The following is a 24,387-nucleotide window of genomic DNA, read 5'->3' as shown; positions in this document are numbered from 1 at the left end:
ATGATAGGTGAGAAGAAGAAAGAACTCACATTGGTGTACAGACCCCTGTGATCCATAAACAATAACCCTTTGGGTACTACAGCTGTGCAATATCTTAATATACATACTTGCAATAACGACATCTTGTGGCAAAGCTCGGGTACTGCTACATTACCACTTACACTTAAAAGTACAGGCTTTTACGAAGGGTGTAACCAATAGCAACACCCGTGGTGGGACACCACACATCTATCTTCAGCCAACAGTAATCAAATGCTCCACACTTGAGTTAGGATGAACCCAAGTGTGCCCGAGGTTCGCTCATCTCTACTATGTACCATTAATGAGAGCTATGGCTGTATTTGCATTATGCTTGAGTCTTCCATTAGTATATGAATTCCCCAAGGTAAACCTCTGATGGAAGGCTCAACATATGCCAGTGTAAAGGCATACAGAGGGATACATCACGATAATATGTTTTTTTGGCTTTTTCGCTGAGAAATACTTCTTGCAGATACTAATTCACCTTGAATTCCTTGACTAATTAAACACTACAGCACTGCAAAAGAGCCAAACATGTTAAAACAGGCAGTAAAGAAACCCCATCGCATGTAGTGATTCAAGGAATTCTCTGCTGCTGAGACTCATAAGAGGAAAACTATCAAAAAATACTGGTGAGGAGAAAGAAAAAACTCTTTGCTAGTCTGAAAATCCTTAGAAGGCGTCTCCAAAATGTGAAAAATGCCAGCAATATTGCGAGGGCATTTGAAGCATAGCCTTATAATACTGCAGTTCTGTGCTCAAAACAAGTTTTTTTTTCTTTATTATGAGATGCTACAATAGAGGAGGTCTGTCAGCACAAAGATATATGTTTTTTTCAGGGAAGTCACTTCAATAGGAGCTGAGCTGCAGTTACAGAACACGACCACTACACAATGTATGGCACCATCTTCTTCCAGCTCTGTACTCTGTGTATGTGGGCACCTCAGTCCGATCATTCATTTAAATACTGGTGGCTGAAAAAGTTGCCCTGAGGCTTAATGGAAAACATGGATACAGCCTATGGCTATGTTCACACAAGGTATGTTTTACATAAATCACGGCCGTTGTTGCAATTTGCAAAAACGGCTGTGATTAATGCAAAATATATATTGTATTGGAATGAATGGAATTCCAGCCGGAGAGTATACACACAGTTTTCTGTGGCAGCTATTCATTGTATAGCGGCTGCAGAGAACTTGTCAGTTCACACAATGGAGTGTGCGGCTCCGGCCACACGCTCCATTGTGTGCAGCGGTGAATTCGGATGCGGGTGCACACGGGTGCGCCTGCCTCCAAATTCAGCAGAAATGCAGTACTGGCCGGGATGTTCTTAAGTAACACTGGCCGTTCTGTGACCCAGCCGGGTTACAGAATGGCCGGTGTTATACGTAGGATGAACCCAGCCTATGGCTGCATCCATGTTTTTCCAGACTCGCTCGGGCTGCATCCAACCTTTTATATTTGCCTGACTTCCAGCTAGCAGCTAGCCATATCATTTTTACACAAAAAAAATGCAATGTGTGTGTTTTTTTTTATTTTTTTTGTTCAGCCATTTTCCTGCACCTGTCAGATCAGGACCAGTTTTTAGCCTTTGCACTGTCAGGAAACAGATAGCTCAACAAGAAATCTCCCCCAGAGTCTATACTGAGATTGGCTTCCTGCTAGGTGATAAGGCACTTAGGTATGCAAACAAAGCACAACCTTCCCTGAGCATGTAGTAACTAAGGGTGCCTTTACACAGACAGATTTATCAGACAGATTTTTGAAGCCAAAGCCAGGAACAGACTATAAACAGAGAGCAGGTCATAAAGGAGAGACTGAGATTTCTCCTCTTTTCAAATCCATTCCTGGCTTTGGCTTCAAAAATCTGTCAGATAAATATCTCTGTGTAAAGGCACCCTAAGCAAAACAGATCTCTGTCTCCTACTATAAAGTCTTACCAGCAATAACTGACTGACCCTGTTTTGAGGAGAAACGTGCCAATATTTCCTGTAAGGACATGGCATTGCATGCACTGATATGGCCACAGCTCCTATATACCCTGATACACTGCATTCATAATTAGGCCCAAAACTAGACTAAAAACTTCAATAACTTTTTATTATATAAAAAGGGCCTGATTCTAAAGATGATTGAATATACAGTATGTGCCATTTCATTAAACACTGAACGCTGGTCATTTGACTCCCGGTGGTTGGAGAAGATGGATGCAGTCCTAGGGCTGCCTGGAAAACATGGATAAAGCCTATGGCTGCAGGGCTATTCTAAGACTGCATCCATCCTCTATCTCTTTTGAGCATTCGTCTTTTGGTGATGCGGCACTTAGGACCCTATTCCACCAGACGATTATCGTTCGCATAATCGTTAACGATTAACGATCTCAAACGACCGCTATTGCGAAAGACCTGAAAACGTTCACTCATTTCCATGGAACGATAATCGTTACTTATGATCGTATTTGCGATCGTTTTTTCTTCGCTATTTCTTCGCTATTGCGTTCGTATCTACTGCAAACGACCGAATGATGTCTTATTCAATGCGAACGATTTGCGAACGTTTTGCCAACGATCAACGATCAGTGATCAACGATTTCTCGTTCGGTCGTTAATTGTTAACTGCATTTCAACCGAACGATTATCGTTTAGATTTGAACGATTTAACGATAATCTGAACGATAATCGTCCGGTGGAATAGGGCCCTTACTGTAGTTTCACTTATCTCTACCAGATTCACCTAAGCCTATTATGGGTACAATTTTGTATCCATATTATGGCTAATGGTGGTTTTACACGGAACGATGTATCGTTCAAATTTGCCCGATAACGGTCGTATTCGAACGATAATCGTGTAAACGCAGCGAACGATCAAGCGACGAGCAAGAAATCCTTCATTTTGATCTTTCAACAAGTTCTCAAATCGTCGTTGATCGTTCGCAAAAAATTTGCAGATCGTTCAGTGTAAACAGTCTTTTAACGATTTCCCCTATGTGTGAGATAGACTTAAGCGATCGCAAAACGAATATTCCGTACGATGTATCGTTCCGTCTAAACGCCAATCGTTATAAAAAAAAATAGTTCATTCAAAATCGTTAATCGTGCGATTGGGCGAATTATCGCTTTGTGTAAAACCACCATAAGTGTCCTAACCCAACTGTGGATACTCCATGATTCTGCATCATGTGCATGGCCTTTTATAAACCTTATTTAGATATATGGGACACCCCCAAATTTTTTTGCAATACATGTGACTACCCCCTACTCCTCTTGCCGACGTGATCATGTAATATTACATGGCTCCAGGTAATAGTTCATTTCCCTCTACAGTAACCACTTCCGGTTTCTCAGGTTTTTAGATAGTGTTGTAACCCTCCAGACAATGGTTCCTGTTTCCAAATGCAACTTGGAATGTTCCGCCAATAGATTTCCTATGTGTAAATTTTAAATTTGTGAATATATTTATTCATTGTTTTTTTTATCTTCCCGAAATACTTGCATATCCATGGCTGGAATTTCTGAATAGGAAAAAAGTTTTATATTCTTAGTTGAAACTTCCTGGACATGGAGTAAGTCTAACAGGAAGCATGAAGTGGTTGAGTGCATATACCAGGCAGCGCTCACAGTGTGTGAGCCTCTCATCTGATGGCTCAGCCTGTTCACAGGAGGAGCTCTGCTGACACGTCAGAAAAGACACAGACACTTGTAAACACATAGCTTGTAGCAGGCGAAACCCAGGAAAAAGGAAGACAGAGTTCAAACCTCACACACAAGGCGCCTGCATGGTATGTAATGTTCCTATTTACCCTATCTGCTCCATGAAGATGAAGGCTGGGGAAGCGTGTAAGTTGGATTTACACAACTTTGTCACACTCAGAAGCTTAGGGAAAAGCCAGAGAGCTACTTCTAAGAGGGACTGCTCATGATATCAGATGGGGGAGGGTGATTTATTGCAAGTTCAGGAAAGTTATGGTGGGTTGAGAAAAAGCTTAAAGCTCTTAGACGGGGATAGATCTTTAGTATAAAAGTTGTGCAAACTAGTGATAAGAGCGGAAAGAAGTGCTGGTGACCATAGGTTATAGATCACATTGCCTCGTTACAATGATAATGGTACCTATGTGGTGTGGAAGTATTCAGTCGCCGTTGCTTCTCTTGTCAGTTTCTGCACCCCAAGTGTCACAGCATTAACAGAATACTAGAGCCTGTCTAGTATGTGTAGTACTTTTCCAGGTTCATTGGACCTGGTGCAAATTTTTTTTTATACCAATTGACTTTAAAATTAATTTTCGTTGCGTTCCTGCCATTGTTGCTGTGAGCGTTTTAGTGAGGTGTCGGGCAAACAATTGCTTAGCCAACCACTGTTCCGGTTAACCTTTTCATACAGTTTGGTCGAGCATTCGTGTGTTCTCAATGGGTAGATGGAGGCTTATGTCGCATAAAAGCAAAAGATAGGACATGGTACAACATAGCAGTGAGTGTCTATGTGCAAATTTTTTGTACACCAACTGACTTTGAATTTCATCTTTTTGTTGCTTACAACATGCATTCATTGTCTGTGAGAGTTTGTGAGGTGTCGGGCGTACACCTGTTCAGCCAACCGCTGTTCTGGTTACCTTTTATACATATGAACAATTTAGTCGAGCGTTTGTGTGTTCTCAATGGGCAGATGGTAATAAGCTCCTGACAAATACCTCTGCTGAAGGTTTCTATGTGCAAACTTAGGCTATGTTCACACACAGTATTTTTGCTCAGTATTTTGCAACCAAAACCAGGAATGGATTGAAAACACAGAAAGGCTATGCTCACACACTGTTGAAATTGAGTGTATGGCCGCCATTTAATGGCAAATAATGGTCGTTGTTTTAAAATAAAGGTAATTATTTGCCATTAAATGGCGGCCAACCACTAAATTTCAACAATTTGTGAATATAGCCTTACTGGGTTTTCAATCCACTCCTGGTTTTGGTTCCAAAAATACTGAGCAAAAATAATGTGTGGGAACATAGCCTCAGTCTGCAAATACACCAGATTTATCAGTGTGAAGCAGGTTATTTGATAGGTCGGTCATATCTGAAGACTGTCTACTCTAAGTTTAGACCGAATCTTATTTGTCTTAGGCTATGTTCACACCATGTAAAAACTACAGCAGTTGCAGTGCAAACAATGGCCATTATTGGGCAAATAACGGCCGTTGTTCACACAAAAACAGCCATAGTTATCAAATACAGCTGTTGTATTTACATAGTGTGAACATTTTTAACTCGCTCTTTTTACCTTGCATCTGCCATAGGGAAAGAGTCAGGACACCCCTATACATATTAAGGGGCAAATGTATCAATGTGTTTATGTTCTTTTTTTTTTGGCTAATATTGAGCGTACTGTGTATTCTTTTGCGCAACATTTATCAAGGCAAATCAAAGAAAAAATAAATTTCTATCATTTAAACCACGTCGCCATTTTTCAGTTTTTACACCAGGAAAACCATGTGCTGGTTATGACAGATCTTGTGTGTTTCCACCTGATGCTGTAAGGGTACATGTGGCAGACTCATTGCAGAACTAATGGAAATAAACTATGAAGGTACAGTGACACTGTAATCACTGTGTAATTGGTGCTGTGGTTTTTTTTATACTTGTGGAAATATTTGCACCCTTTTTCTGACCAAAATACTATGTGTAAAGCTGCATGATGTTGCCCAGGTTATATTGCATGGCTAATGAGGGAGAAGCTAGTCTTCTGCCTCCGTGTGAATGTACCCATTGCCTGCCATGGTCACAGTGTAATCTGCTGATGTAGCTTGCCCTTAAATGTACTGAGCTGGGGATTCCAGCAGCCGTGTGATGTCACTGGGAGAAGCTTTTCCTCAGTTGTACAAAGGCAATGGATTACAAGTAGTTCTTACAAATTTTCATTGCTGTAAGCGAGGGTGGGAATGGTTATTGGGAAGTTATCATTCATGTTGCGTGATAATATTGTTTGGCTTGTTTAGCTATTTCTCATACAGCAAATGAAGTCCCAGAATAAATGAACCAGATTGTGAAGGGTTTCTAACCACATGTCTGACTACGAACAGAAGAGACTTTTTCTTAAAGTGACTGTACCACCAGGCCCAGGCTGAAGCAGACCCACCCCATGTGGGAAGAAACCACAGCCCCTCCATGACGGGACTCCATTAGAATCAATGGAACCCTATCATGGAGGGTCTGGTGTTTCCTCCCACTAAGAGTGGGTCGGCCCGCCTCCAGTGCTTCAGCCTGGGCCTGGTGGTACAGTCACTTTAAAGTTTTGCCAAAAGTTATATTTAATATTTATAGAGTACCCCAACAGGGGGCTTACCACTGACTGCTAGAACACAGTGGGTCTAATGTCAGTGGTGGCCTTAAAGGGGAAGTCCAGGCAAAATAATTTTAAGATATGTTATTGCCCAACAAAAGTTATGAAAATTACTAATAGACACATTATGGAAAACGCACCTATAGTGCATTTTCTCTGCACTTACTACAGCATGGAGTATTCAGGTCTCTGTAAAGTTGGCGATGTCACATCACATAAACTGCTGACACCTGCTGCAGCGGTGGGACAGACTGGAGCAGCAGGTGTCGGCAATTTATGTGACGTGACATTGCCAACTTTACAGAGACCTGAACAGGCCATGCTGTAGTAAGTGCAGGGAAAATGCACTATAGATGTGTTTCCCATAATATGTTTCTATTAGTAACTTTCATAACTTTTGTTGGGCAATAACATATCTTAAAATTATTTTGCCCGGACTTCCCCTTTAAGGTTAACCCCTCTGACATGTGGCAAGGGGCCCAGTGGTAACTGGCTCAATGGCACTGCAATACATTGACAGTCCTTTTTTTTCCACAGTAGTAAAAGGTTTTACTCAACAGAGGTACTTGCGATAAACCTATGTACAAGTTGTTAGAGGTCCTCGTTCAGAGGCATATACTTAAGTTGATAACATTATGCACAGGATAGGCCATCAATGTGTTACTGGTGGGGTGTCCACACCCAGTAGCTACAGTGATCATCTTTTCGGGGCTGCTGCTGCATTGGCACCTATACATAGTGAATGGTGCCGGAAGGCATAGAGCTGTCTATTGTGCGGTAGTAGCACAGGTTACTGCAGCTCAACTTCTATTTAGCAGTAACCCATGCCGCTACTACACAGTAGACAGTGCAAGGCTTCCAGCACTGTGTATGGGTGCAGCGGCTCCTCTTATCAGACATTAGAAGCCTTTCCTGTAGATTGGTGATCAATGTTATAAACCCAGAAAGCCCTTTTAGGCCAGTTTCACATATACCCTGCAGATTTCTCCCTGCAAGTTCCGCAGCGAAATCTGCTGTGATGCTCTGTAGTGTCATTTCATATGAATCTACATTCTTGCAGTAGATTTTCATTCCACTGGAAGCCCCTGCCCACTTAACCCACTGCTACCAGACTAATACATTACCTGTCCGTGCCCCCGCCTGTTTCTCCGGCTCCCTAACGTCCCACTCAGCCAATCAGTGGCTGTGGCAGGAGAGCCGGGAGTCAGAGAAGCAAGAGGGGGAGTGCAGACAGGTAATGTATTAGCCTACCAGCGGTGGGTAAAGTGGGCAGCGGAAATGACATAGGAAATGATAGTACAGAGCATTGTAGAGCCAGGTCCTAAGGGATTGGGGCCAGTATCCACCATCTTTCTTCTTGCAGCTTATTATGGTCTCTCCAAATCGCACAACAGGTTTTTCATTCTAGTCCCTGTCAACTACTATCCTGCCATAATGTTGCCAAACCCCAGAGATGGTGCAGCAAGGACAATAACTCATTTATATAGCAAATCCAATACAGCACACAATAGATCACAGGCTGCAACCCGAGCTGCAATAAAAGACAGTGGCGAATGTAAGCACGCTAATTCACTGCAACACCAAAAACTTCACTTCTTTTGTAAGGAAGGCACCTGTCAGCCCCAAAGCAGTTCTTTATCTCTTCATTGACACCCTCGTACACCTTTCTTACAGGAGTAAACAGCAGTGACCACGTTGGACTTTTCCCCACATACAAACAGGGCCGTATTTACTCCCCCATTAACACCATCATAAAGATGGGAGAGATTAGCAGTGCCAAGCGAGTCCTGGAGTGATTCTTTGTTGGGGAATCTGTAAGCATATATCCCAGAAGATTGGGGATAACTAGTTGATCGGTTGGGGCTCTGACAGCTGGGACTCCCAGTGGTCGCAAAAACAGAGGGTAATGGCCCCCAAGTGAATGAATCAGCATCCACATGCTCAGCCCCTGCCCCATGGAGTTCAGTGCTCAATGTTTAGCAGTCTCATTGATAATGAATGAAGTGGTCGAGCATGCACACTGCCGTCCCATTCACTCGGAGATCTCATTTTCTTTCTCATGATTGGTGAGAGGGATCAGCAGTCAGTGCCCCTTTTAAAGGGATATTTTACCCAAAAATATGTGTCTGTCAATGTCAGGCATTCAGACTTGCAGTCCAGTACACATACTGTAAAAGCCAGTTCCCAAGTCACTGGGAGAACTATGCTCCTGCACTTTGCAGGTTAAAGAGGTACTCTGGCTATTTTTTCCCCCCTTTAAATCAACTGGTTTCAGAAAAGTATATAGATTTGTAATTTACTTCTATTTAAAAATCTCAAGTCTTCCAGTACTTAGCAGCTGTATGTCCTGCAGGAAGTGGTGGATTATTTTCAGTCTGACACGGTGCTTGGGAATTGTCCAAAGCAGTAGCAAATCCCCATAGAAAACCTTTCCTGCTTTGGGCAGTTCCTGACACGGACAGAGATGGCAGCAGAGAGCACTGTGTCAGACTACCACCTCTACCCCATGCATATTGGACTGTCACTCAATTCGAATATCTCCAATGATCTAATATTTATCATGGACAGATAAATAAATATTTTTTTACTGGGAACTGGGATACCCATTTAAAGTGATCAATTATAAGATCTAAAGCAGACAATTTATACAATTTGGGGCTCTACAGACTACACTAGCATAGTAAATACAGTATTAATGAAACAGGTATTACCATGCCGAGCTACTCACTATAGCGGGATATTGTAGATATAATTAGATAGATGGCTATGGATTTTGCACCAGGATCCAGGTGAATCAAGCTGAACCCCTGCGTGTGGATCATGCGAACCAAATAAAATAATCATTTTCCAATCCTTTACCCTGTTTTGTTTGCCTTTAGGAGTCTGGTTAGTGATTTAGCAAAGGTCAAAGATAATTTCATTTAAATAAAAGTTATTTCTTACTAATAGAAAGACAATGTTATCAGACAAGTTCCTTGCCAACTATAAATCCTTTTTAATTGGATTGAATGCTGACTTATGTTAATGCATTCTTCTGTTTTAGTTATTTGTTGCTGTTAGAGACCTGTGAGACTGGATGTTGTCATTTTACATATTTAAAGTGTTTGAACGCTATTACATGGGGCAATTATCTGCCCAATCAGGCAGATGTTCGCCAGTGGTACACACACAGGAACCTTTTTTGCTTACCTTAGCTGTCTGGCCAATCACCATAAAGCACCTAGTCCTTACGGCTATGCCATGACATAGTGCTGGTGAATATAGGGGACTGAACAGGCTGGTGCTGTGCTTGAGCATAATTTGAACAGTACAGTACTATAGATGGTGTGTAGAGGGAGAAGGGGTTACTGATGCTTTGCAAGGTACTATGTGAGCAGACATACAATAAGGAGGGGGTTATAGTAAGCACTAAACTACTGCTGTCAAGATGTGAGAGAGCTCTTAAAGAGGCAGACTCAGCCTGCAGGTACAGAACCCAGGCTCACTATCCTGCACATAGCCAGCCCCGATGTGGCGATCTCCCCTCCCCTCTGTGACGCGGCTCCATTCGAATCAATAGTCGCTTCACATTGGGGGGCGGTGGGTGGGCCAAAAAAAAAAAAAAAAAAGGACTGCTCCACCGGCATCCTTGCGTCAGCTCCAATCATTCATGTAAAAAAAAAACAACAACAACAAAGCATTGTGCTTGATAGTACATTCGTTTTAACTAACAACAGCTTACAGGTTAATTGGATATCAAACATATGTTTCAAGAAGCTGTGTTTGATGGACCTGCGCTTTCTTCCATAACAGCAATGTACTTGTAGGTACTGTAGCTAATGTCAGAATTGGTCCCTTTATAATCATAAAACATATTACAATGGGAACTTATCCTTCCACACATCTTCTACAAGTATGTAAGTATAACCTTCGGGAGGTTTCGTGTAATTGTTATGTGTTCCTGAAGGACGTGAGACAAGGGTACATGACAATGGCAATAAAGCTTTCACACAACAAATCTCTGTGTCTATTAGGCCTAAGCTATCATTAAAGATTTAAAGGCTATGATTATTTTTGCACTTAATATCGTTTATTGTTCCAGTGCAATGCCTTTAAGATTTTGGGGGATATTTATAAAGACCTAAGCAGGTGTAGATTTCTGCCACGTTTTACACCTATGAGGCCAGGTGTAAATCATGGTAAATCGGGTGCAAGAGAAGGTCACACCTTCTCCCTGTCTTGCTGCCCCCCCCCCCAGGAGAAGGGGCAAACCTGCGCCACCTCTCTGGCGTACGCTAGTGGCACAGATTTCATATATACCCTCCTCTATGTCTAGAGCTCCTATATAGACCCATATGTCTCCATAGTAACAGACCCCAAGCAAATCCCATGTAGTCTAATCTTGAAGTCATATTACATTCTATCAGTCCTCTTATACTTACTTCTGTACTTTTGTTTCTTAAATCTTCCTAAATCTGTAGGCAACATCTTATAAAGCAAGGGGAGCTGGGCAGACTGATATATAGTCTTATGGGAAAAGTTCCAGGATAACCTATCATTTATTCATGTACATCTCTACTTATTCTTGGCAAAGTAGTCGCATGTAAGGTCCTGCTGAGTGACTGCTTTTTCTACATGCACAGATAGCTGTCAATCGCTAAGTAGGACCGCCCATATGACTACTTAGTAGAGATGAGCAAACCGGACAAGGGTTGGGTTCGTATGAACTCGACTAATCGGCTTTTAAATCTCGCTGTCTTCCTGCACCATGGAGAAGGTGAATGCGGCCCAAGTCCCGCCTCAAAAACATGGATTTAGCCTATGACCTATGGCTGAACCTCGTCCCGATTGTTCATCTCTACTACTTATCCCAGACTGAGCAGAGATTTGCACAACTCGATATATTAATCTGCCCAGCTCCTCCTGCTCTATAACATATTGCCAGTAGACTGCATTTTTAATATGACAGGTTCTCTGTAAGCAAGAAGTAGAGTACATAGGGTAACAAAAACCATATTCTAAACAAGACCCCTTCCCAATACTACCCTATGTCTAATATACATGTATAACCTATTTTGCACCCTTTCCCTGTTTTTTCCTTATCCGCTCTCAATGTCAAAAACCCTCTACCCTGGGTCCACTCTAACCATGCTCAGCTCCCTCTTCCCCCTTCCTTTGTAGACACAGGACATGTGATCTCTTCTCTGGAGGCTGGATTAGCTGTCTTTTGACTTGGTAACCCAACACCCAGGAGACAACATCTCCATGCACTTGTGCTGCTTCCATAGACTTACATGTGTCCCTGAGCCTAAGTGTCTCAGAGTGTCCCTGAGTCTTTGTGTCTCAGCTCTGTATATTGTAACTTTTATAGATGTTCTTAGAGTCTGAATGGAACTAGCATGTTTTCATTCACAGTCAGCAAGCAGAGATCTAAACCTACACTACACCCCTACCCCAAGTAAACAATGCCCATTATGCAGCACATAGCTACACCATACACTTCAGCTCTGCTACATCATCAACTAGTATGGAATACATATTGGGGTGAGGTTATGCAAAATCAGTAAAAACAAAAAATTGTCTTGTGTTTTCTGTGCAATAGTAATGGCAGCAGTGGGCAGGAAAAAAAGCTAAGGGGGCGAGTACACAAATGGGCCAATCAAATGCATGATGGTAAATGTAGTTTCCTATCTTGGTTATAGATTGGTTTTAGAAAAACTTGTAACTCAGGAATGGCAGCAAGAAAGACAGCTCAAAATTCTCAGGGGTACTTGGTGAGTAAGACCAGCTAGCATTTACATTTTTTTGCTCTTAGGTGGATAACCCCTTTAAATGCAATAACATTGCAACCTCAACAGGGCTTTTTTGTCTTGGCAGCTCCTAAGCAGCAGACACCACTCCTGACATGGTACATACACATGATTCTAAACCTTGTATTCATAGGGATGTTAGCTCCGCTGCTTGGCTGTGACTCAGCATGATGAGTATTTCATTCATGTGGCCATCCTTACAGCTTGGCTTCAATATTTTGCTGGGTTACTGAGCAGTTGCTAAAACAAGACTCATAAGGGTTGCATTAAGTGAGTATACAGAGATATGAATAGAGAATGACCATGTTGTGTGGAGATAATATTTAGGATAATGATTCATCTTTGCACATGTTGCTCAACTAAGATGGAACTGTACTAAATGGAAAGTTTTTATACAAGTTGTATATTTTAAGTTTGTCTCCCTTCTAGTCTTTTACGCTTGTTGTAGAAGTGCTGTTCAAAGCCATGAGGGACATGCTGAAACTCTGTTACTCACCTTGTCTGGTTCCAGCGTTGAGTCCCAACTGCAGCTGCAAACAATAAATGTGTCTTATTGCTAGTCTTCCAGCCTTTTTTTTTTTTTTTTTCTGTTTCTGCTCCCACCATGTCTCCTGTCATCTGTCATGGCCCTACAGGATACGGTAAGGGCTGCACAATAGCATTAGTTTGCCAAGGTAACCAGTGCCCAAAAATGTCATTGGAGAAGACACCATAGACTCCTTGTTCTGATTGTGGACAATTCCCTTTCCTAGTTTGCATTCTTTGTGCTACTAATCCCTATCTTTTTTCCCGAATTATCCTGCTCTTTAATTTGGCCTTATTCCGGAATATTGCTTTTGCTTTATTCCTGAAATTGTTGACCTGGTACCTGTTATTCCAGTCCAGTTCCTGACCATTACCTCTTTTCCTGACTGCATTCCTTTCTTGGCCTTTCACACCCTGGCAGCTGTCCTGATGATGACCTATGGCTCCACTGCTGAATACTACTGCGGCAGTACTACAGCTAGGACTCTAGTTAGGACAGTGACCCATAAAACTGACGAGAAAAGTCCATATCTCCTGTGATGGTAAAGGCTAAAGAACAGGGAGATTCCTTTGGCTTCAGTCCATGAGTCCAGGCAGTGCAAAACTGATTGTGGATTTGAGAATTCACATCCTTAGTAAGAGGCGCTTCAGTCTTATTTATACAAGTTGTACAGAGAGACATTGGATATATAAAGTAAAGACATAGGATTTTTTTTTCCGTTTACACCAATTAACTTTGTGTCATATTATATGTCAAGCTGTAAATGAAACCACTACAAAACAGATTTTTATTAAAAATAAATAAAATAATAAAAAATAAAATATATATGTCATTGGATGGGGCCTCCCTGCTCTTAGAAAGAGAAGAAAAAGTTCAGAATAGTTTAAAGAAAGTCAGGCTAATAATAGCACCATAGAGGGCCCTGCATAATAAATCCACATATTGCTACACAGTGATGGAGATCACCAGCATTTAATCTAGTCCTGCCAGTTTTCTTAGCATGTGGGTGTAGACATCTTCAACTGCAAAATTCTGTGGACCCACTAACAGGTCAGACTAGGTATGAATAGTAGACATGCTTTGCCTAAGGAAGTAATGTTGATGATAATGTCAAATGTGAAAAGAAAATTGCAACTGACAAATTCCCTTTAAGTCGGATAGGTGTGAGCTGAAGTTCCAATAATGGGAGTGACTATGAGGTAATGGGTGTGATTATACAATCAGGACATGTAAATGTTTTCTGTTTTACATTATGACTAGTACACATCCCCCGACTACATATTCATAGCCGTCATCTGATAGTCACTCTCATTATTAAAATTACTTTTCTAACTATTTTTTTTGAGAGAAACTATAAACCCAAATATATCCGAAAAATATCAAGAAACAGTAAAAGGGTATAAACCCACACACCATATACACTGCATATAAATATGCAGCAAATACGCAGCAGATTAGATCTAAATAACTGAACACAGCATCAAATCTTCACCATCAAACTGCTGCATATACGGTGTGTGGGTTTGTACCCAAAGGGTGTATAATCAGGGCATCCTAAGCTAGTTTTGTTTGGGTCGTTACAGGCCCAGTTATGTGTTTCTACATCTTTCTGAACAAGAAACTAAAAGAGGTTCTTATTCGCCTTTGGTTTGTAGGTGGGAAAGCTAAAGAATAAGCTTTATACTATACAAGAATACTTACTTTAACCAAGAAGCTAAAATTAGAGCATAGTAAAAGTAAATGTCAGATTAATTGGTGACAACTGTTCATTCGATTAACACATGAAAACGTTAATAGGAAAGGCGTCCGTACAGTTGTTGTGGGGTTCCTGGAGAAAGGGGATCAGACTTTTGTTTAGGTGGGGAAAACTTTTAGGTATCCTCCTTCTACAGGCCCTACAACTATATTCTAAAACCTATGGCTCTCCGGCTGTTGCAAAACTAAGGGATTATTCCCACATCCCATAAATTATGGGCCCTATAGATGGTGAATCCGTGTAATAAAGTGTTTCCTGTCCGGCATGATGTATCAATATCATGCTGGGAGTAGGGAAACTGCCCCGGAGATTCAAACAGTTTTCCTGCTCCCGACATGATATTGATACAGGGAAGCACTCCATTGCAGGGCTTCCGTGTCCGTAGGGCCCGTAATTTACGGGACGTGGGAATAAGCCCTGAATCTTCCATCATCAGATATAATAGAATTTGTAGTCATGGTAATGGGAACACTACAATATTAGCATTTTTTACTATTGGCCTTTGTGTGCTCCCCTGATACAGTCTATTAAAGTAGGATATGAGGTATTACTAAAGAAATGCTTTGTAGTTTACGCCCTTTGGCGACTATCATATAATACCTTTTCCTTCTATTCTGGCACACAGCAGCACTATCATTGTTTCTGATGAACCAATTCTGAGTTGTTTCCCTTAGATTTACATCCTCTTTCAGGGATCTTCGTTCCTTCCTGCCCTCGCTATATTTCCTGTAAAGTTTTGTACTGGGTTCTGTGGAATGTGACATCGGCTTAGAAACACGACTTTTGTAGATTGCTGAAAATGCAATGTACCATTCCTGGCTTCAGAACAACATTCAGGGAAGCCAAACATTTCTCATGTGCAGCAGATTGCCAAACCAGCATTCCACACTAAGAGAACATGAAGGAGCCTCGCTGTGTTCCCACATAGATAGTAATGCTTTCCTTTATGTGACGTGTACTATTTTGAATGACATGACATCTTGTGAGAAGTTTTATATCTTATGAAGCTGAACACCTTTGGGCTGGGTTTACACATTAAAAAAGTCCATAATATAGATATAAAAAGCATTAAAATCTAATAATGTGTAAAGTCTATGGAAACTTGTGCACACACTGTATAAAAAACAGCTGTAATTTCAACGCTGCAAAGATGCCCTTATTTATATTCTGTATACTGTGATGGCCACCCATGATTTCTTAAAAAGAAAAAAAAAACACATTATTAAATTAAAAAATTTTTTATATTACAGACCATTTTTTTCATATTACAGTACCTGAACCTGGCCTCAAATGGTCATTGCCATAAATAAATAAAACAAAGACCTTGACCTTGTAACTTAAAGGTGTGATCCATCCCTACAAAAACATGGCCACTTTCTTCCACAGACAACACGACTCTTGTCTCCAGCTTGGGCGGGGTTTTGCTGCTTAGTTCCATTGAAGTGAATGGAGCTTAAAAGGATTATCCAGCACTACAAAAACATGGCCACTTTCCCCCCTACTCTTGTCTCCAGTTCAGGTGCAGTTTGCAATTAAGCTTCATTTACTTCAATTGAACTGAGTTTCAAAACCCCACCCAAACTGGAGACAACAGTAGGGGGAAAGTGGCCATGTTTTTGTAGCGCTGGATAGACCCTTTAATAGCAAACCACACCTGAACTGGAGACAAGAGTGGGGCTGTCTCTGAAGGAAAGTGGCCATGTTTTTGTAGCACTGCATAACACATTTAAGCAAGCCTCAGGCTGATAACTGTTTGTAGTACTATATTAAGCCAGCAGTTTCAATGTTCTTTTATTTTCTGGGATACAAGGTTTAAAGGATTAACCAGGATTAGAGGAAGCACAGCTACTTTTTTTTGCAAAAACAGTGCCACCCCTGTCCTCGGGTTGTGTGTGGTATTATAATTCATCCTTATTCACTTCATTGGAACTGAGCTGCCATATGACACCCAAACTGAGGACAAGAATGGTGCTGATTCTGAAAGAAAGCGGACATGTTTTTCTAAGCCTGAATAACCCCCTTAATATGTGTTATACTTTGTCTTTAAAAATGTTTCAAATGTTTCTTAACCAATGTCATACTTGTATAGTATCACACCTATTACTCATAGCGACCAAGTGACTAGGTCATGTAGCCACTGTTTAGTACTTACAGTTTATAGATTGATCTCTGGATTATTGTTCCCCAATAATAGTGGACAGTTCACACTGTGCATGTGCTTAAACCATTCCGGTCAGTAACAAGCATAGTATAAATATGGCTACATGGAAAAATGTTGAGAAACACAGTAACATGTGGCCAACTCTATTCCTCCATCGTGTGTAGTTTAGTGCTGCTTCTTAGTAAGATCTTAGGTCACAATGGGTGTGAGCCTTATACACATTTTCAGGCCATATGACTTCAGATAGTTTGGGTTGTCTGTCATTTCTTACTCAGTGTTCACGTGACATCCATACTGATGGCCAACATTCAGCCAAAGGCCGGTCCTCATAACATCTGTGTAGCCATGCAGGCTTGGCTCGGCTGAATCTGCATGTGTTCTTGATAGGGAAAGAGGAAAATCCGCTGCCAGGCTCCGTTGTTAGTGGCTTTTCTTGCAGGAAGAAAGGCTTGGGCACGGGGAGATCTAAACTTAACCAATACTTCTTTCTCCCACTATCTGCCCGATCTGCCAAGTTTTGCTTACTGTCATGTAATAGTATAGGTACCTTTAGGGTTCTGCATTGTGGTCTATAACTGGCCCCTGAGGAAGCCGTTTTGACGGTGGAACTTGTGGGGGGGTCTTTGTTCTTTGTTCCCATCTGACCCTTTCTTTACCTTGTTGGACTGCATATGGTTAACTTTATCCTATTTTTACCCTTTCATTTCATTATTATCTTCGTTGTATTGTGCTACATTTTTTATTTTTTGTTGGGGTAGTTTTGTATATGCACTGGTTGGCTGTCTAGTAGTGATTCTCTGAGTATAGTGTGATACTACATGTCCTGTGCTGCTCTTTACCTGGGCCAGTTTTCCATAGAATTTTGGTCTCAACATACAATGGTTTAAACATACAATGGTCGTCCTGGAACCAATTAATATCATATGCTGAAGGATCACTGTACTTCAAAACTGGGTGCCCGAAAAGTGTTTGAGAACCAAAGCAAACTTTCCTTGAAAGTACAGTTTGAGTTCCAAGCAGTTTGAGAACTGAGGTACCACTGTATTTCCTTTACACTTTATAATGTGATATCTGCAAAGTACAATTTTTCATAACCATGATTCACCAGTCCATGTGCTGTACACAGGGGAGCTCTGTTCTTCTTGTATATTGTCATGGATTGCTGCTGTCAGGAGACTTCCTTAATTGAGTAATTTAGTTTGTCTCGTGTGGCATGTGATTTCCCTATTACAGGGGTAGGAAACCTTGGCTCTCCAGCTGTTGCAAAACTACAACTCCCATCTTGCCTGGACAGCTAAAGCTTTAGCTGTCCAGGCATGATGGGAGTTGTTGTTTTGCAACAGCTGTAGAGCCAAGGTTCCCTAACCCTACTCTATTACACAATGTATTAATTTTCAGATGTCTGTACAGTAATCCATGGGCTGATCAGATTGAGATTCACTGCACTGAATGTATAATATTCCTTCATTTTTAGGCATATTAAAATACCCCTTTGTTCTCAGTGTGACAGCTATGTTATGCTTAGTTGCCTAAATGGCATTGGACATCATTCAAAGACAGGCATTAATTTATTGGAAAACAAAGGCCCCCTTTTTTCTCGTATCTTTGCCAAGAATCTGCAAATTATTCAACATTAATCGGAGAACAGAGACGTACTTGTGGATATACTAGGTTCAGCCAATACCATTTACTTTTAGGAAAGGAAATTTATTTTATTTTAACATCTTGTTTCTTTTTTTTCTGCTTGATGAATTATATTTTCCTTAGACAATGGGAAATTTAAAATATGTATTGTGTGATATGATTTGTAACTTGTTTCCAGCCTTCAGTAGCCTGCCATGTGATTACAATGTATGTGGTTTGTATAAAGAATTAGCAATAGTAAACGTGTGTAAAGCTGTCATGTGTACTGGCATGTATGGTTGTTGTTGTTGTTTTATACATACTGTATATTATTGAGCCCAGCTGAGAGATATTTAATGAGGAATCTCACTTATGGCGTGATGGCGTGACCAATCTGGTATTGATTTTGCAGCTTGCTTTTTTTTGTGTAGTTAAAAAGGTTGTCTGGTTGGATACAATATTAAAGGGGTACTCTGGCAAAAATCTTTTTCTTTCAAATCAACTGGTTTCAGAAAGTTATATAGATTTGTTATTTACATCTATTTTAAATTTTCAAGTCTTCCTGGACTTATCAGCTGATGTATGTCCTGCAGAAAGTGCTGTTTTCAGTCTGACACAGTGCTCTCTGCTGACATCTCTGTCCAAGACAGGAACTGTCCAAAGCAGTAGCAAATCCCCATAAAAACACTCTCCTGCTCTGGACAGTTCTTGTCTCAGACAGAGATATCGGCAGAGAGCACTGTGTCAGACTAAAAAGAATACACAACTTCCTGTAGTATGGGAAGACTTGAGATTTTTAAATAGAAGTACAAGTTTCTGAAATCAGTTAACTTGAAAGAAAAAGAATTTTGCCGGAGTAACCCTTTAAGCACATTCTGAAGTGTTTAATCTGCTGCAGATTTGATATGTTGGAAAACGTTGCAGTGGATGTGAATTTTTCCTAAAAGCAGAATTTCCGGGGGGAAAATTCAGCCTCTTAATAGAATGTTATTCTGTGGTGCAATTTCAAGTATACAGTACACCAAATATTACAGACACAGACATTATTCCACAATATAATAAACATGTACAAAATATCAACTTCATAAATTTTCATTTGCAAAAAACCCCAGATATTGCCAAAATGAGCATGGGGATGTAGTACAACATTGGTACTGCACCACGTGATTTGGTAATCGAGATGTTGCTGCTATGTCTGTCCTCATAGTTTCCATTATTGTAACCAAACTAAAGCCTAATGACGGAAAACAAACAAAAATATGCTATAAAGCTAACATACTGTTAGGTGACAGAATGCTGACTTAGTTCTGCTTGGGTAAATCCCATGTCATGCTTCCCAATTCTCTTTTTACTTTCACATCCACAAAAAGACCATTCAGCTCTAATGGGGAAGAACTAAAGAAGTAGCATTCTGTGTACCTTCCAGTCGGATGGTCACTAATGTAGTTATTCACATCATGCTCTGAATACCTTGGTCCACTAGTTTATATAAGCACATTGTGGACAGGGCTCAATTTTTGTTCTGCTCAAAGTACACAGAGACTTATCCATACAAGTTACAGGGCACAAAAGAGATTTATTATGGATTGAATCAGTGCCCAATATTACTTTTTATAATGACTAATAACTGATTTGTGTGGTTCCTCTAAACCAGAATAGTCTTCTACTTCAACATTAATCAACTCATTTTCCAAGGGCTACACATTGAAGCGACTCTGTACCCACAATCTGACCCCCCAAACCACTTGTACTTTCTGATAGCTGCTTTTAATCCAAGATCTGTCCTGGGGCCCGTTCGGCAGGGGATACAGTTATTGTCAAACAAAACAACTTTTAATCCGGCAGCGCTGTGTCTAATGGCCGGGGCTTACATTTGTATATTCATTAGGCTGGCACACCCTCTCTGTCCCTCCTCCCCACCCTCCTCATCATTAGGAATGCTCCAGGCAGATTGCTTTCTATTCCCCACCTGTGTGTATAATGAACATGGGCTGGATCATTAAGACACCTGTGCAACGCTCAAACAGCAGTAAATGTTCCTGGATCATTCCTAATGATGGGGAGGGTGGGGTGGAAGGACAGAGAGGTGGTGCCAGCCTAATGCATATACAAATGTAAGCCCCGGCCATAAGACATAGCGCTGCAGGATTAAAAGTTGTTTTTTAGGACAATAACTGCATCACCTGCCGAATGGACCCCAGGACAGATCTTGGATTAAAAGCAGCTATCCGAAGGTACAAGTGGTTTTGGGGGGGGGGGCAGATTGTGGGTACAGAGTCGCTTTAAGGTTACGGCATATGGTAAACGCAGTAAAAAAATGTAAAAAAAAAAATATATGGTTTTGTACTTATGTTCACCATAGTGTTCATGAGCTATATAAAGGATATAGATTCATAATGTTTTCTGGTTTTTATTTTGTACACAATGATGGTGGCAGCCATCTTGCTTTAACTGGTGATCCATTCTTTTACCAGCAGTTCAACCAATCGCTGCTATCGACATGTATGGGTCCCACGTGATCGCAGGATGTACCAAAGAGTCTCCTGCATGTTTATTGGCTGAGAAGTAGCGCCCAAACTTACAGGAAACGGATGATGAGATTTTCTCAAGTATCGCAAGATGCTCATCCGAGTAACGAGTACCATCATGCACCCTAATACTCGATCGAGTACCAAGCCCGGACGAGCATGCTCGCTCATCTCTAGTTATAATCTATTCAGTCACTTGTAAAATAAGAAAAACACCACTAAAATGTTGGGTCATAACAAACAGTTAATTTTGAAAGGTCAATGAAAGCTGACTTGGCTACTGCTTGTCTAATCCATTCTTATCATAGTAACATATGGGAAACTAAGGTTCATTTACTAGCATTGTATTAGGTTATAATATCTGCACCAGGACACACACATTTGTCAGATATTTACCTCTGGGTGCTGTCCATGAGTGCAAAGTGCAGTGTTAATATATAAGCCCTTATGTATACACTGCTAAGGAGTTCTGGTAAACTACAGATTTGTTAACTCTGCAGATGGACATTAGGTTTCTAAATACTGGATATTGCAAAGAAGAACGATTTTTATAGAAATACAGCATCCCTATAAGTAGTAATTCTGTCCTGAGGGCAGAAAATATGGGTGTAGCAGGTTAAGCCTTTTGTTCTCATAGTTTTGTTTTCACTTCACTTCACTTACAAGAGACAACATTATTACTTCCTTCAAGCAAGTACTCTGTTTTCAACTACAATCTTCAACCAAATCTATCAACCAAAAATCTATAAGTAAAACTGTCTTTTATTATTTTATTGAGTTGTATTGGCCATTCAGCAAACAATACAATATTACATAGAGGTTGTGACTTTTGGATTGGCTTGTCAGAAAGTAATAAAATTCACACTTTGTCGGAACAGTTTAAAGGGAATACGTCAGCTCCCGGGCCCTACCTAAGGTGCTGACAGTGTGCTGTAGTTGGCAGCCCCAGTGAGCATGGTGCCTTTTTGGTAATTTTCCGTGCAGCGGATTATGTACAATCTTATGTCTCCTATTGTCACAGAGCAGTTGTTCGTGCCACACTTGTCATGCATCCTCTTCCCTCTTCATGAATAATCAATGCTGCCCGGCCTCCTGCTCGCTTAGCTGTTAGATTGCAGATCAGTCCTCTGTAGGCAGGTTATGTCTGAAAGAATCTTTCCTCTGTAATGTGTTGGAGCTGTGGTCTAGGGGTAACTCACTTGTCTAGAGACCTGACAACAGGTCATTCTCTGGTTTGAATCCCCTGATGGAAATTAAATCAATGTCTTTTTTTCCTCATTATTGTATCATTTTTAAGGCTATGTTCACACACACACAGTATTTTTGCTCAGTATTTTTGCTCAGTATTTTGCAACCAAAACCAGAAGTGGATTGAAAACACTGAACGGCTATGTTCACACACTGTTGAAATTGAGTGGATGGCTGTCATTTAATAGCAAATAATGACAGTTTTTTTTTTTAAAACAACATCCGATATTTGCCATTAAATGACGGCCATCTGCTCAATTTCAACAGTGTGAGAACATAGACTTTCTGTGTTCTCAATCCACTCCTGGTTTTGGTTGCAAAATACTGACCAAAATACTGAGCAAAAATACTGTGTGAACATAGCCTTAAAAATGATACAATAATGAGAAAAAAAGACATCGATTTAATTTCTATCAGGGGATTTGAACCAGAGAATGAACTGCTGTCAGGTCTCCATACAGGTGAGTTACCCCTAGACCACAGCTCCAACACATTAGGGAGGAGAGATTTTTTTCAGAGATAACCTGTCTACAGAGGACTGATCTGCAATCAGCTGACAGCTGAGCGAGCAGGAGGCCGGGCAGCATTGATTATTCATGAAGAGGGAGGAGGATGCATGACAAGTGTGGCACGAACAACTGCTCTGTGACAGTAGGAGACATAAGATTGTACATAATCTGCTGCACGGAAAATTACCAAAAAGGCACCATGCTTACTTGGGGCTGCCAACTACAGCACACTGTCAACGCCTTAGGTAGTGCCCGGGAGCTGACGGATTCCAATGTTAGAATTTGCCCCCAGTTTTTACAACACTAATGCAATAGTCCTGTTACCACAACTAAGGCTCCGTTAACACGGAAACTGGTTAAAACTGGTGGAATGGACATGTCCAGGCGCACGAGCCTCCCATAGACTGTCATTATGACACGGAGGCTGGCGGGATTCCGCTGCTAGTTTTGCTCTGTGTGAACGAAGCCTAAAGAGAGAGCGCACATACCTTGGGCCAGGGTATTTAGATACAGATTAGGGGCAGAAAACTATGGCTTTGTCCTAGATAAGGTTAAGCCTAGCTAAGACTGGATAAATGTCTGTATCTGTAGCATTTATACTACTGTTGTTGCAGGTGAGAATGTGCCTCACCCAGGGGTCCGTGTAGGGTTTCTTTGTGGTGGAGAACTGATCCCCTTATCCTCCAAGGTGAATTAACAAACATGTAAAATATTTATACACATGTTACTAACCATAAAGTGTACCTGTCACTAAAAAATAAAAAAAACTTCTAATGTGTCAGAGAGACATAACAGCAAGGAAGGATCCCACAGCACCTTACAGGATCAAAGTCTACTTGTCCAATAGGAGCAGGGACACACGCTAGAGGGTCAGTAATCCTGGTAACTGACCATATAACACCAGAAATATGGAGAGTCCAACAGCATCCACAAGGTAATTTAAGTTTTTTTTGTGTTCCTTTTTTGCATATCCAGGTACAGCAGAATGCATGCAATGTTTCAACCTATCTGGTCTTTATTAAGCATCCGTTATAAAGACTAGATAGGTGGAAACATTGCATGCATTCTGCTGTACCTGGATATGCTCTGAAACAATGAATTACCTTGTGGATGCTGTTGGACTCTGGTGTCAGAGAGACCTGTCAAAAGTTTTTATTGGTTGGGCTTTCAGTGTTCAGACCCTGAACAATTAGTTTATTGAGCTGCTGTGCTGTCCTCTCCCCACTCTGTGTCTATGTAAGGATACCGGCACCATAGACTTTCATTATGTGTCATGTCTCATCACGTGGCACAGAGCTAGGAGAGGACTGAAGGAGGAGAAGGAAGGGCAGCTGAAGGATTAGGTTTAGTCTCATAGAAGTCTCTGATAAGGAAAGGGGTAGAGGAGGAGGAGCTTGCTTTTGAAAAGAGGCAGAGGCAAATCTTTTTATGGAAACTATTTGTGTGGAATCTGCACATACATTGATTTATATAGCACATCATTTTTTTATTTTTTTTTTTAATCCACAAATTTGCTGCTGTAAAAATTGGAACCATTTCAGTGCTGGACTTACAGCTTAAACTAGTCAGTACTGCTTTATTATGTCCTCTATGCTGCTTCTGTGGTATAGGAAGAGAGGAGGATCCCCTGTGAGTGTATGTGTGAAAATCAGGGTAGTCCTCAGGGTATTCCTCACCCACCAAGCTACTAAGTAAAATGGCTTATAGAGGGGAAAATTTGTAAGAATGGCAGATGCAAGTCATGTAATGGCCAGAGACAGCTCTTATCCTATGTGTATGGAAGGGAAATGGTCCTCCCAACTCTTTCCCAACAGATTATATTGACTGGAGCATGCTCAAGTTGTGCTCATCTCTAGTGCTAGAAAATGGCACCTTCATTGCAATATTTAACATTTTAGTA

The 24,387-nt window shown here is 41.0% G+C and overlaps 1 protein-coding gene across 4 annotated transcripts in view; it reads left to right on the top strand.

Moving 5' to 3' along the window:
• The first annotated feature begins 3,655 nt into the window (after nt 1-3,655).
• SGK3 (serum/glucocorticoid regulated kinase family member 3) overlaps nt 3,656-24,387 on the top strand; it is a 56,054-nt gene continuing 35,322 nt past the window's right edge. For 2 of the 4 annotated variants that reach the window (XM_069957511.1, XM_069957508.1), the window contains exon 1: nt 3,656-3,799. The gene's annotated coding sequence lies outside the window, so the exon portion shown is untranslated. Of the gene's footprint in view, nt 3,858-23,101; nt 23,176-24,387 lie in introns of all 4 variants that reach the window. The other 2 variants (XM_069957509.1, XM_069957510.1) reach the window with 2 other exon arrangements.

The sequence above is a fragment of the Dendropsophus ebraccatus genome, chromosome 2 (assembly GCF_027789765.1).
Source record: "Dendropsophus ebraccatus isolate aDenEbr1 chromosome 2, aDenEbr1.pat, whole genome shotgun sequence".
NCBI classification, from domain to species: Eukaryota; Metazoa; Chordata; class Amphibia; order Anura; family Hylidae; genus Dendropsophus; species Dendropsophus ebraccatus.
Note: the sequence above shows the minus strand (reverse complement) of the source record. Positions and strands in the feature narration are given on the sequence as shown.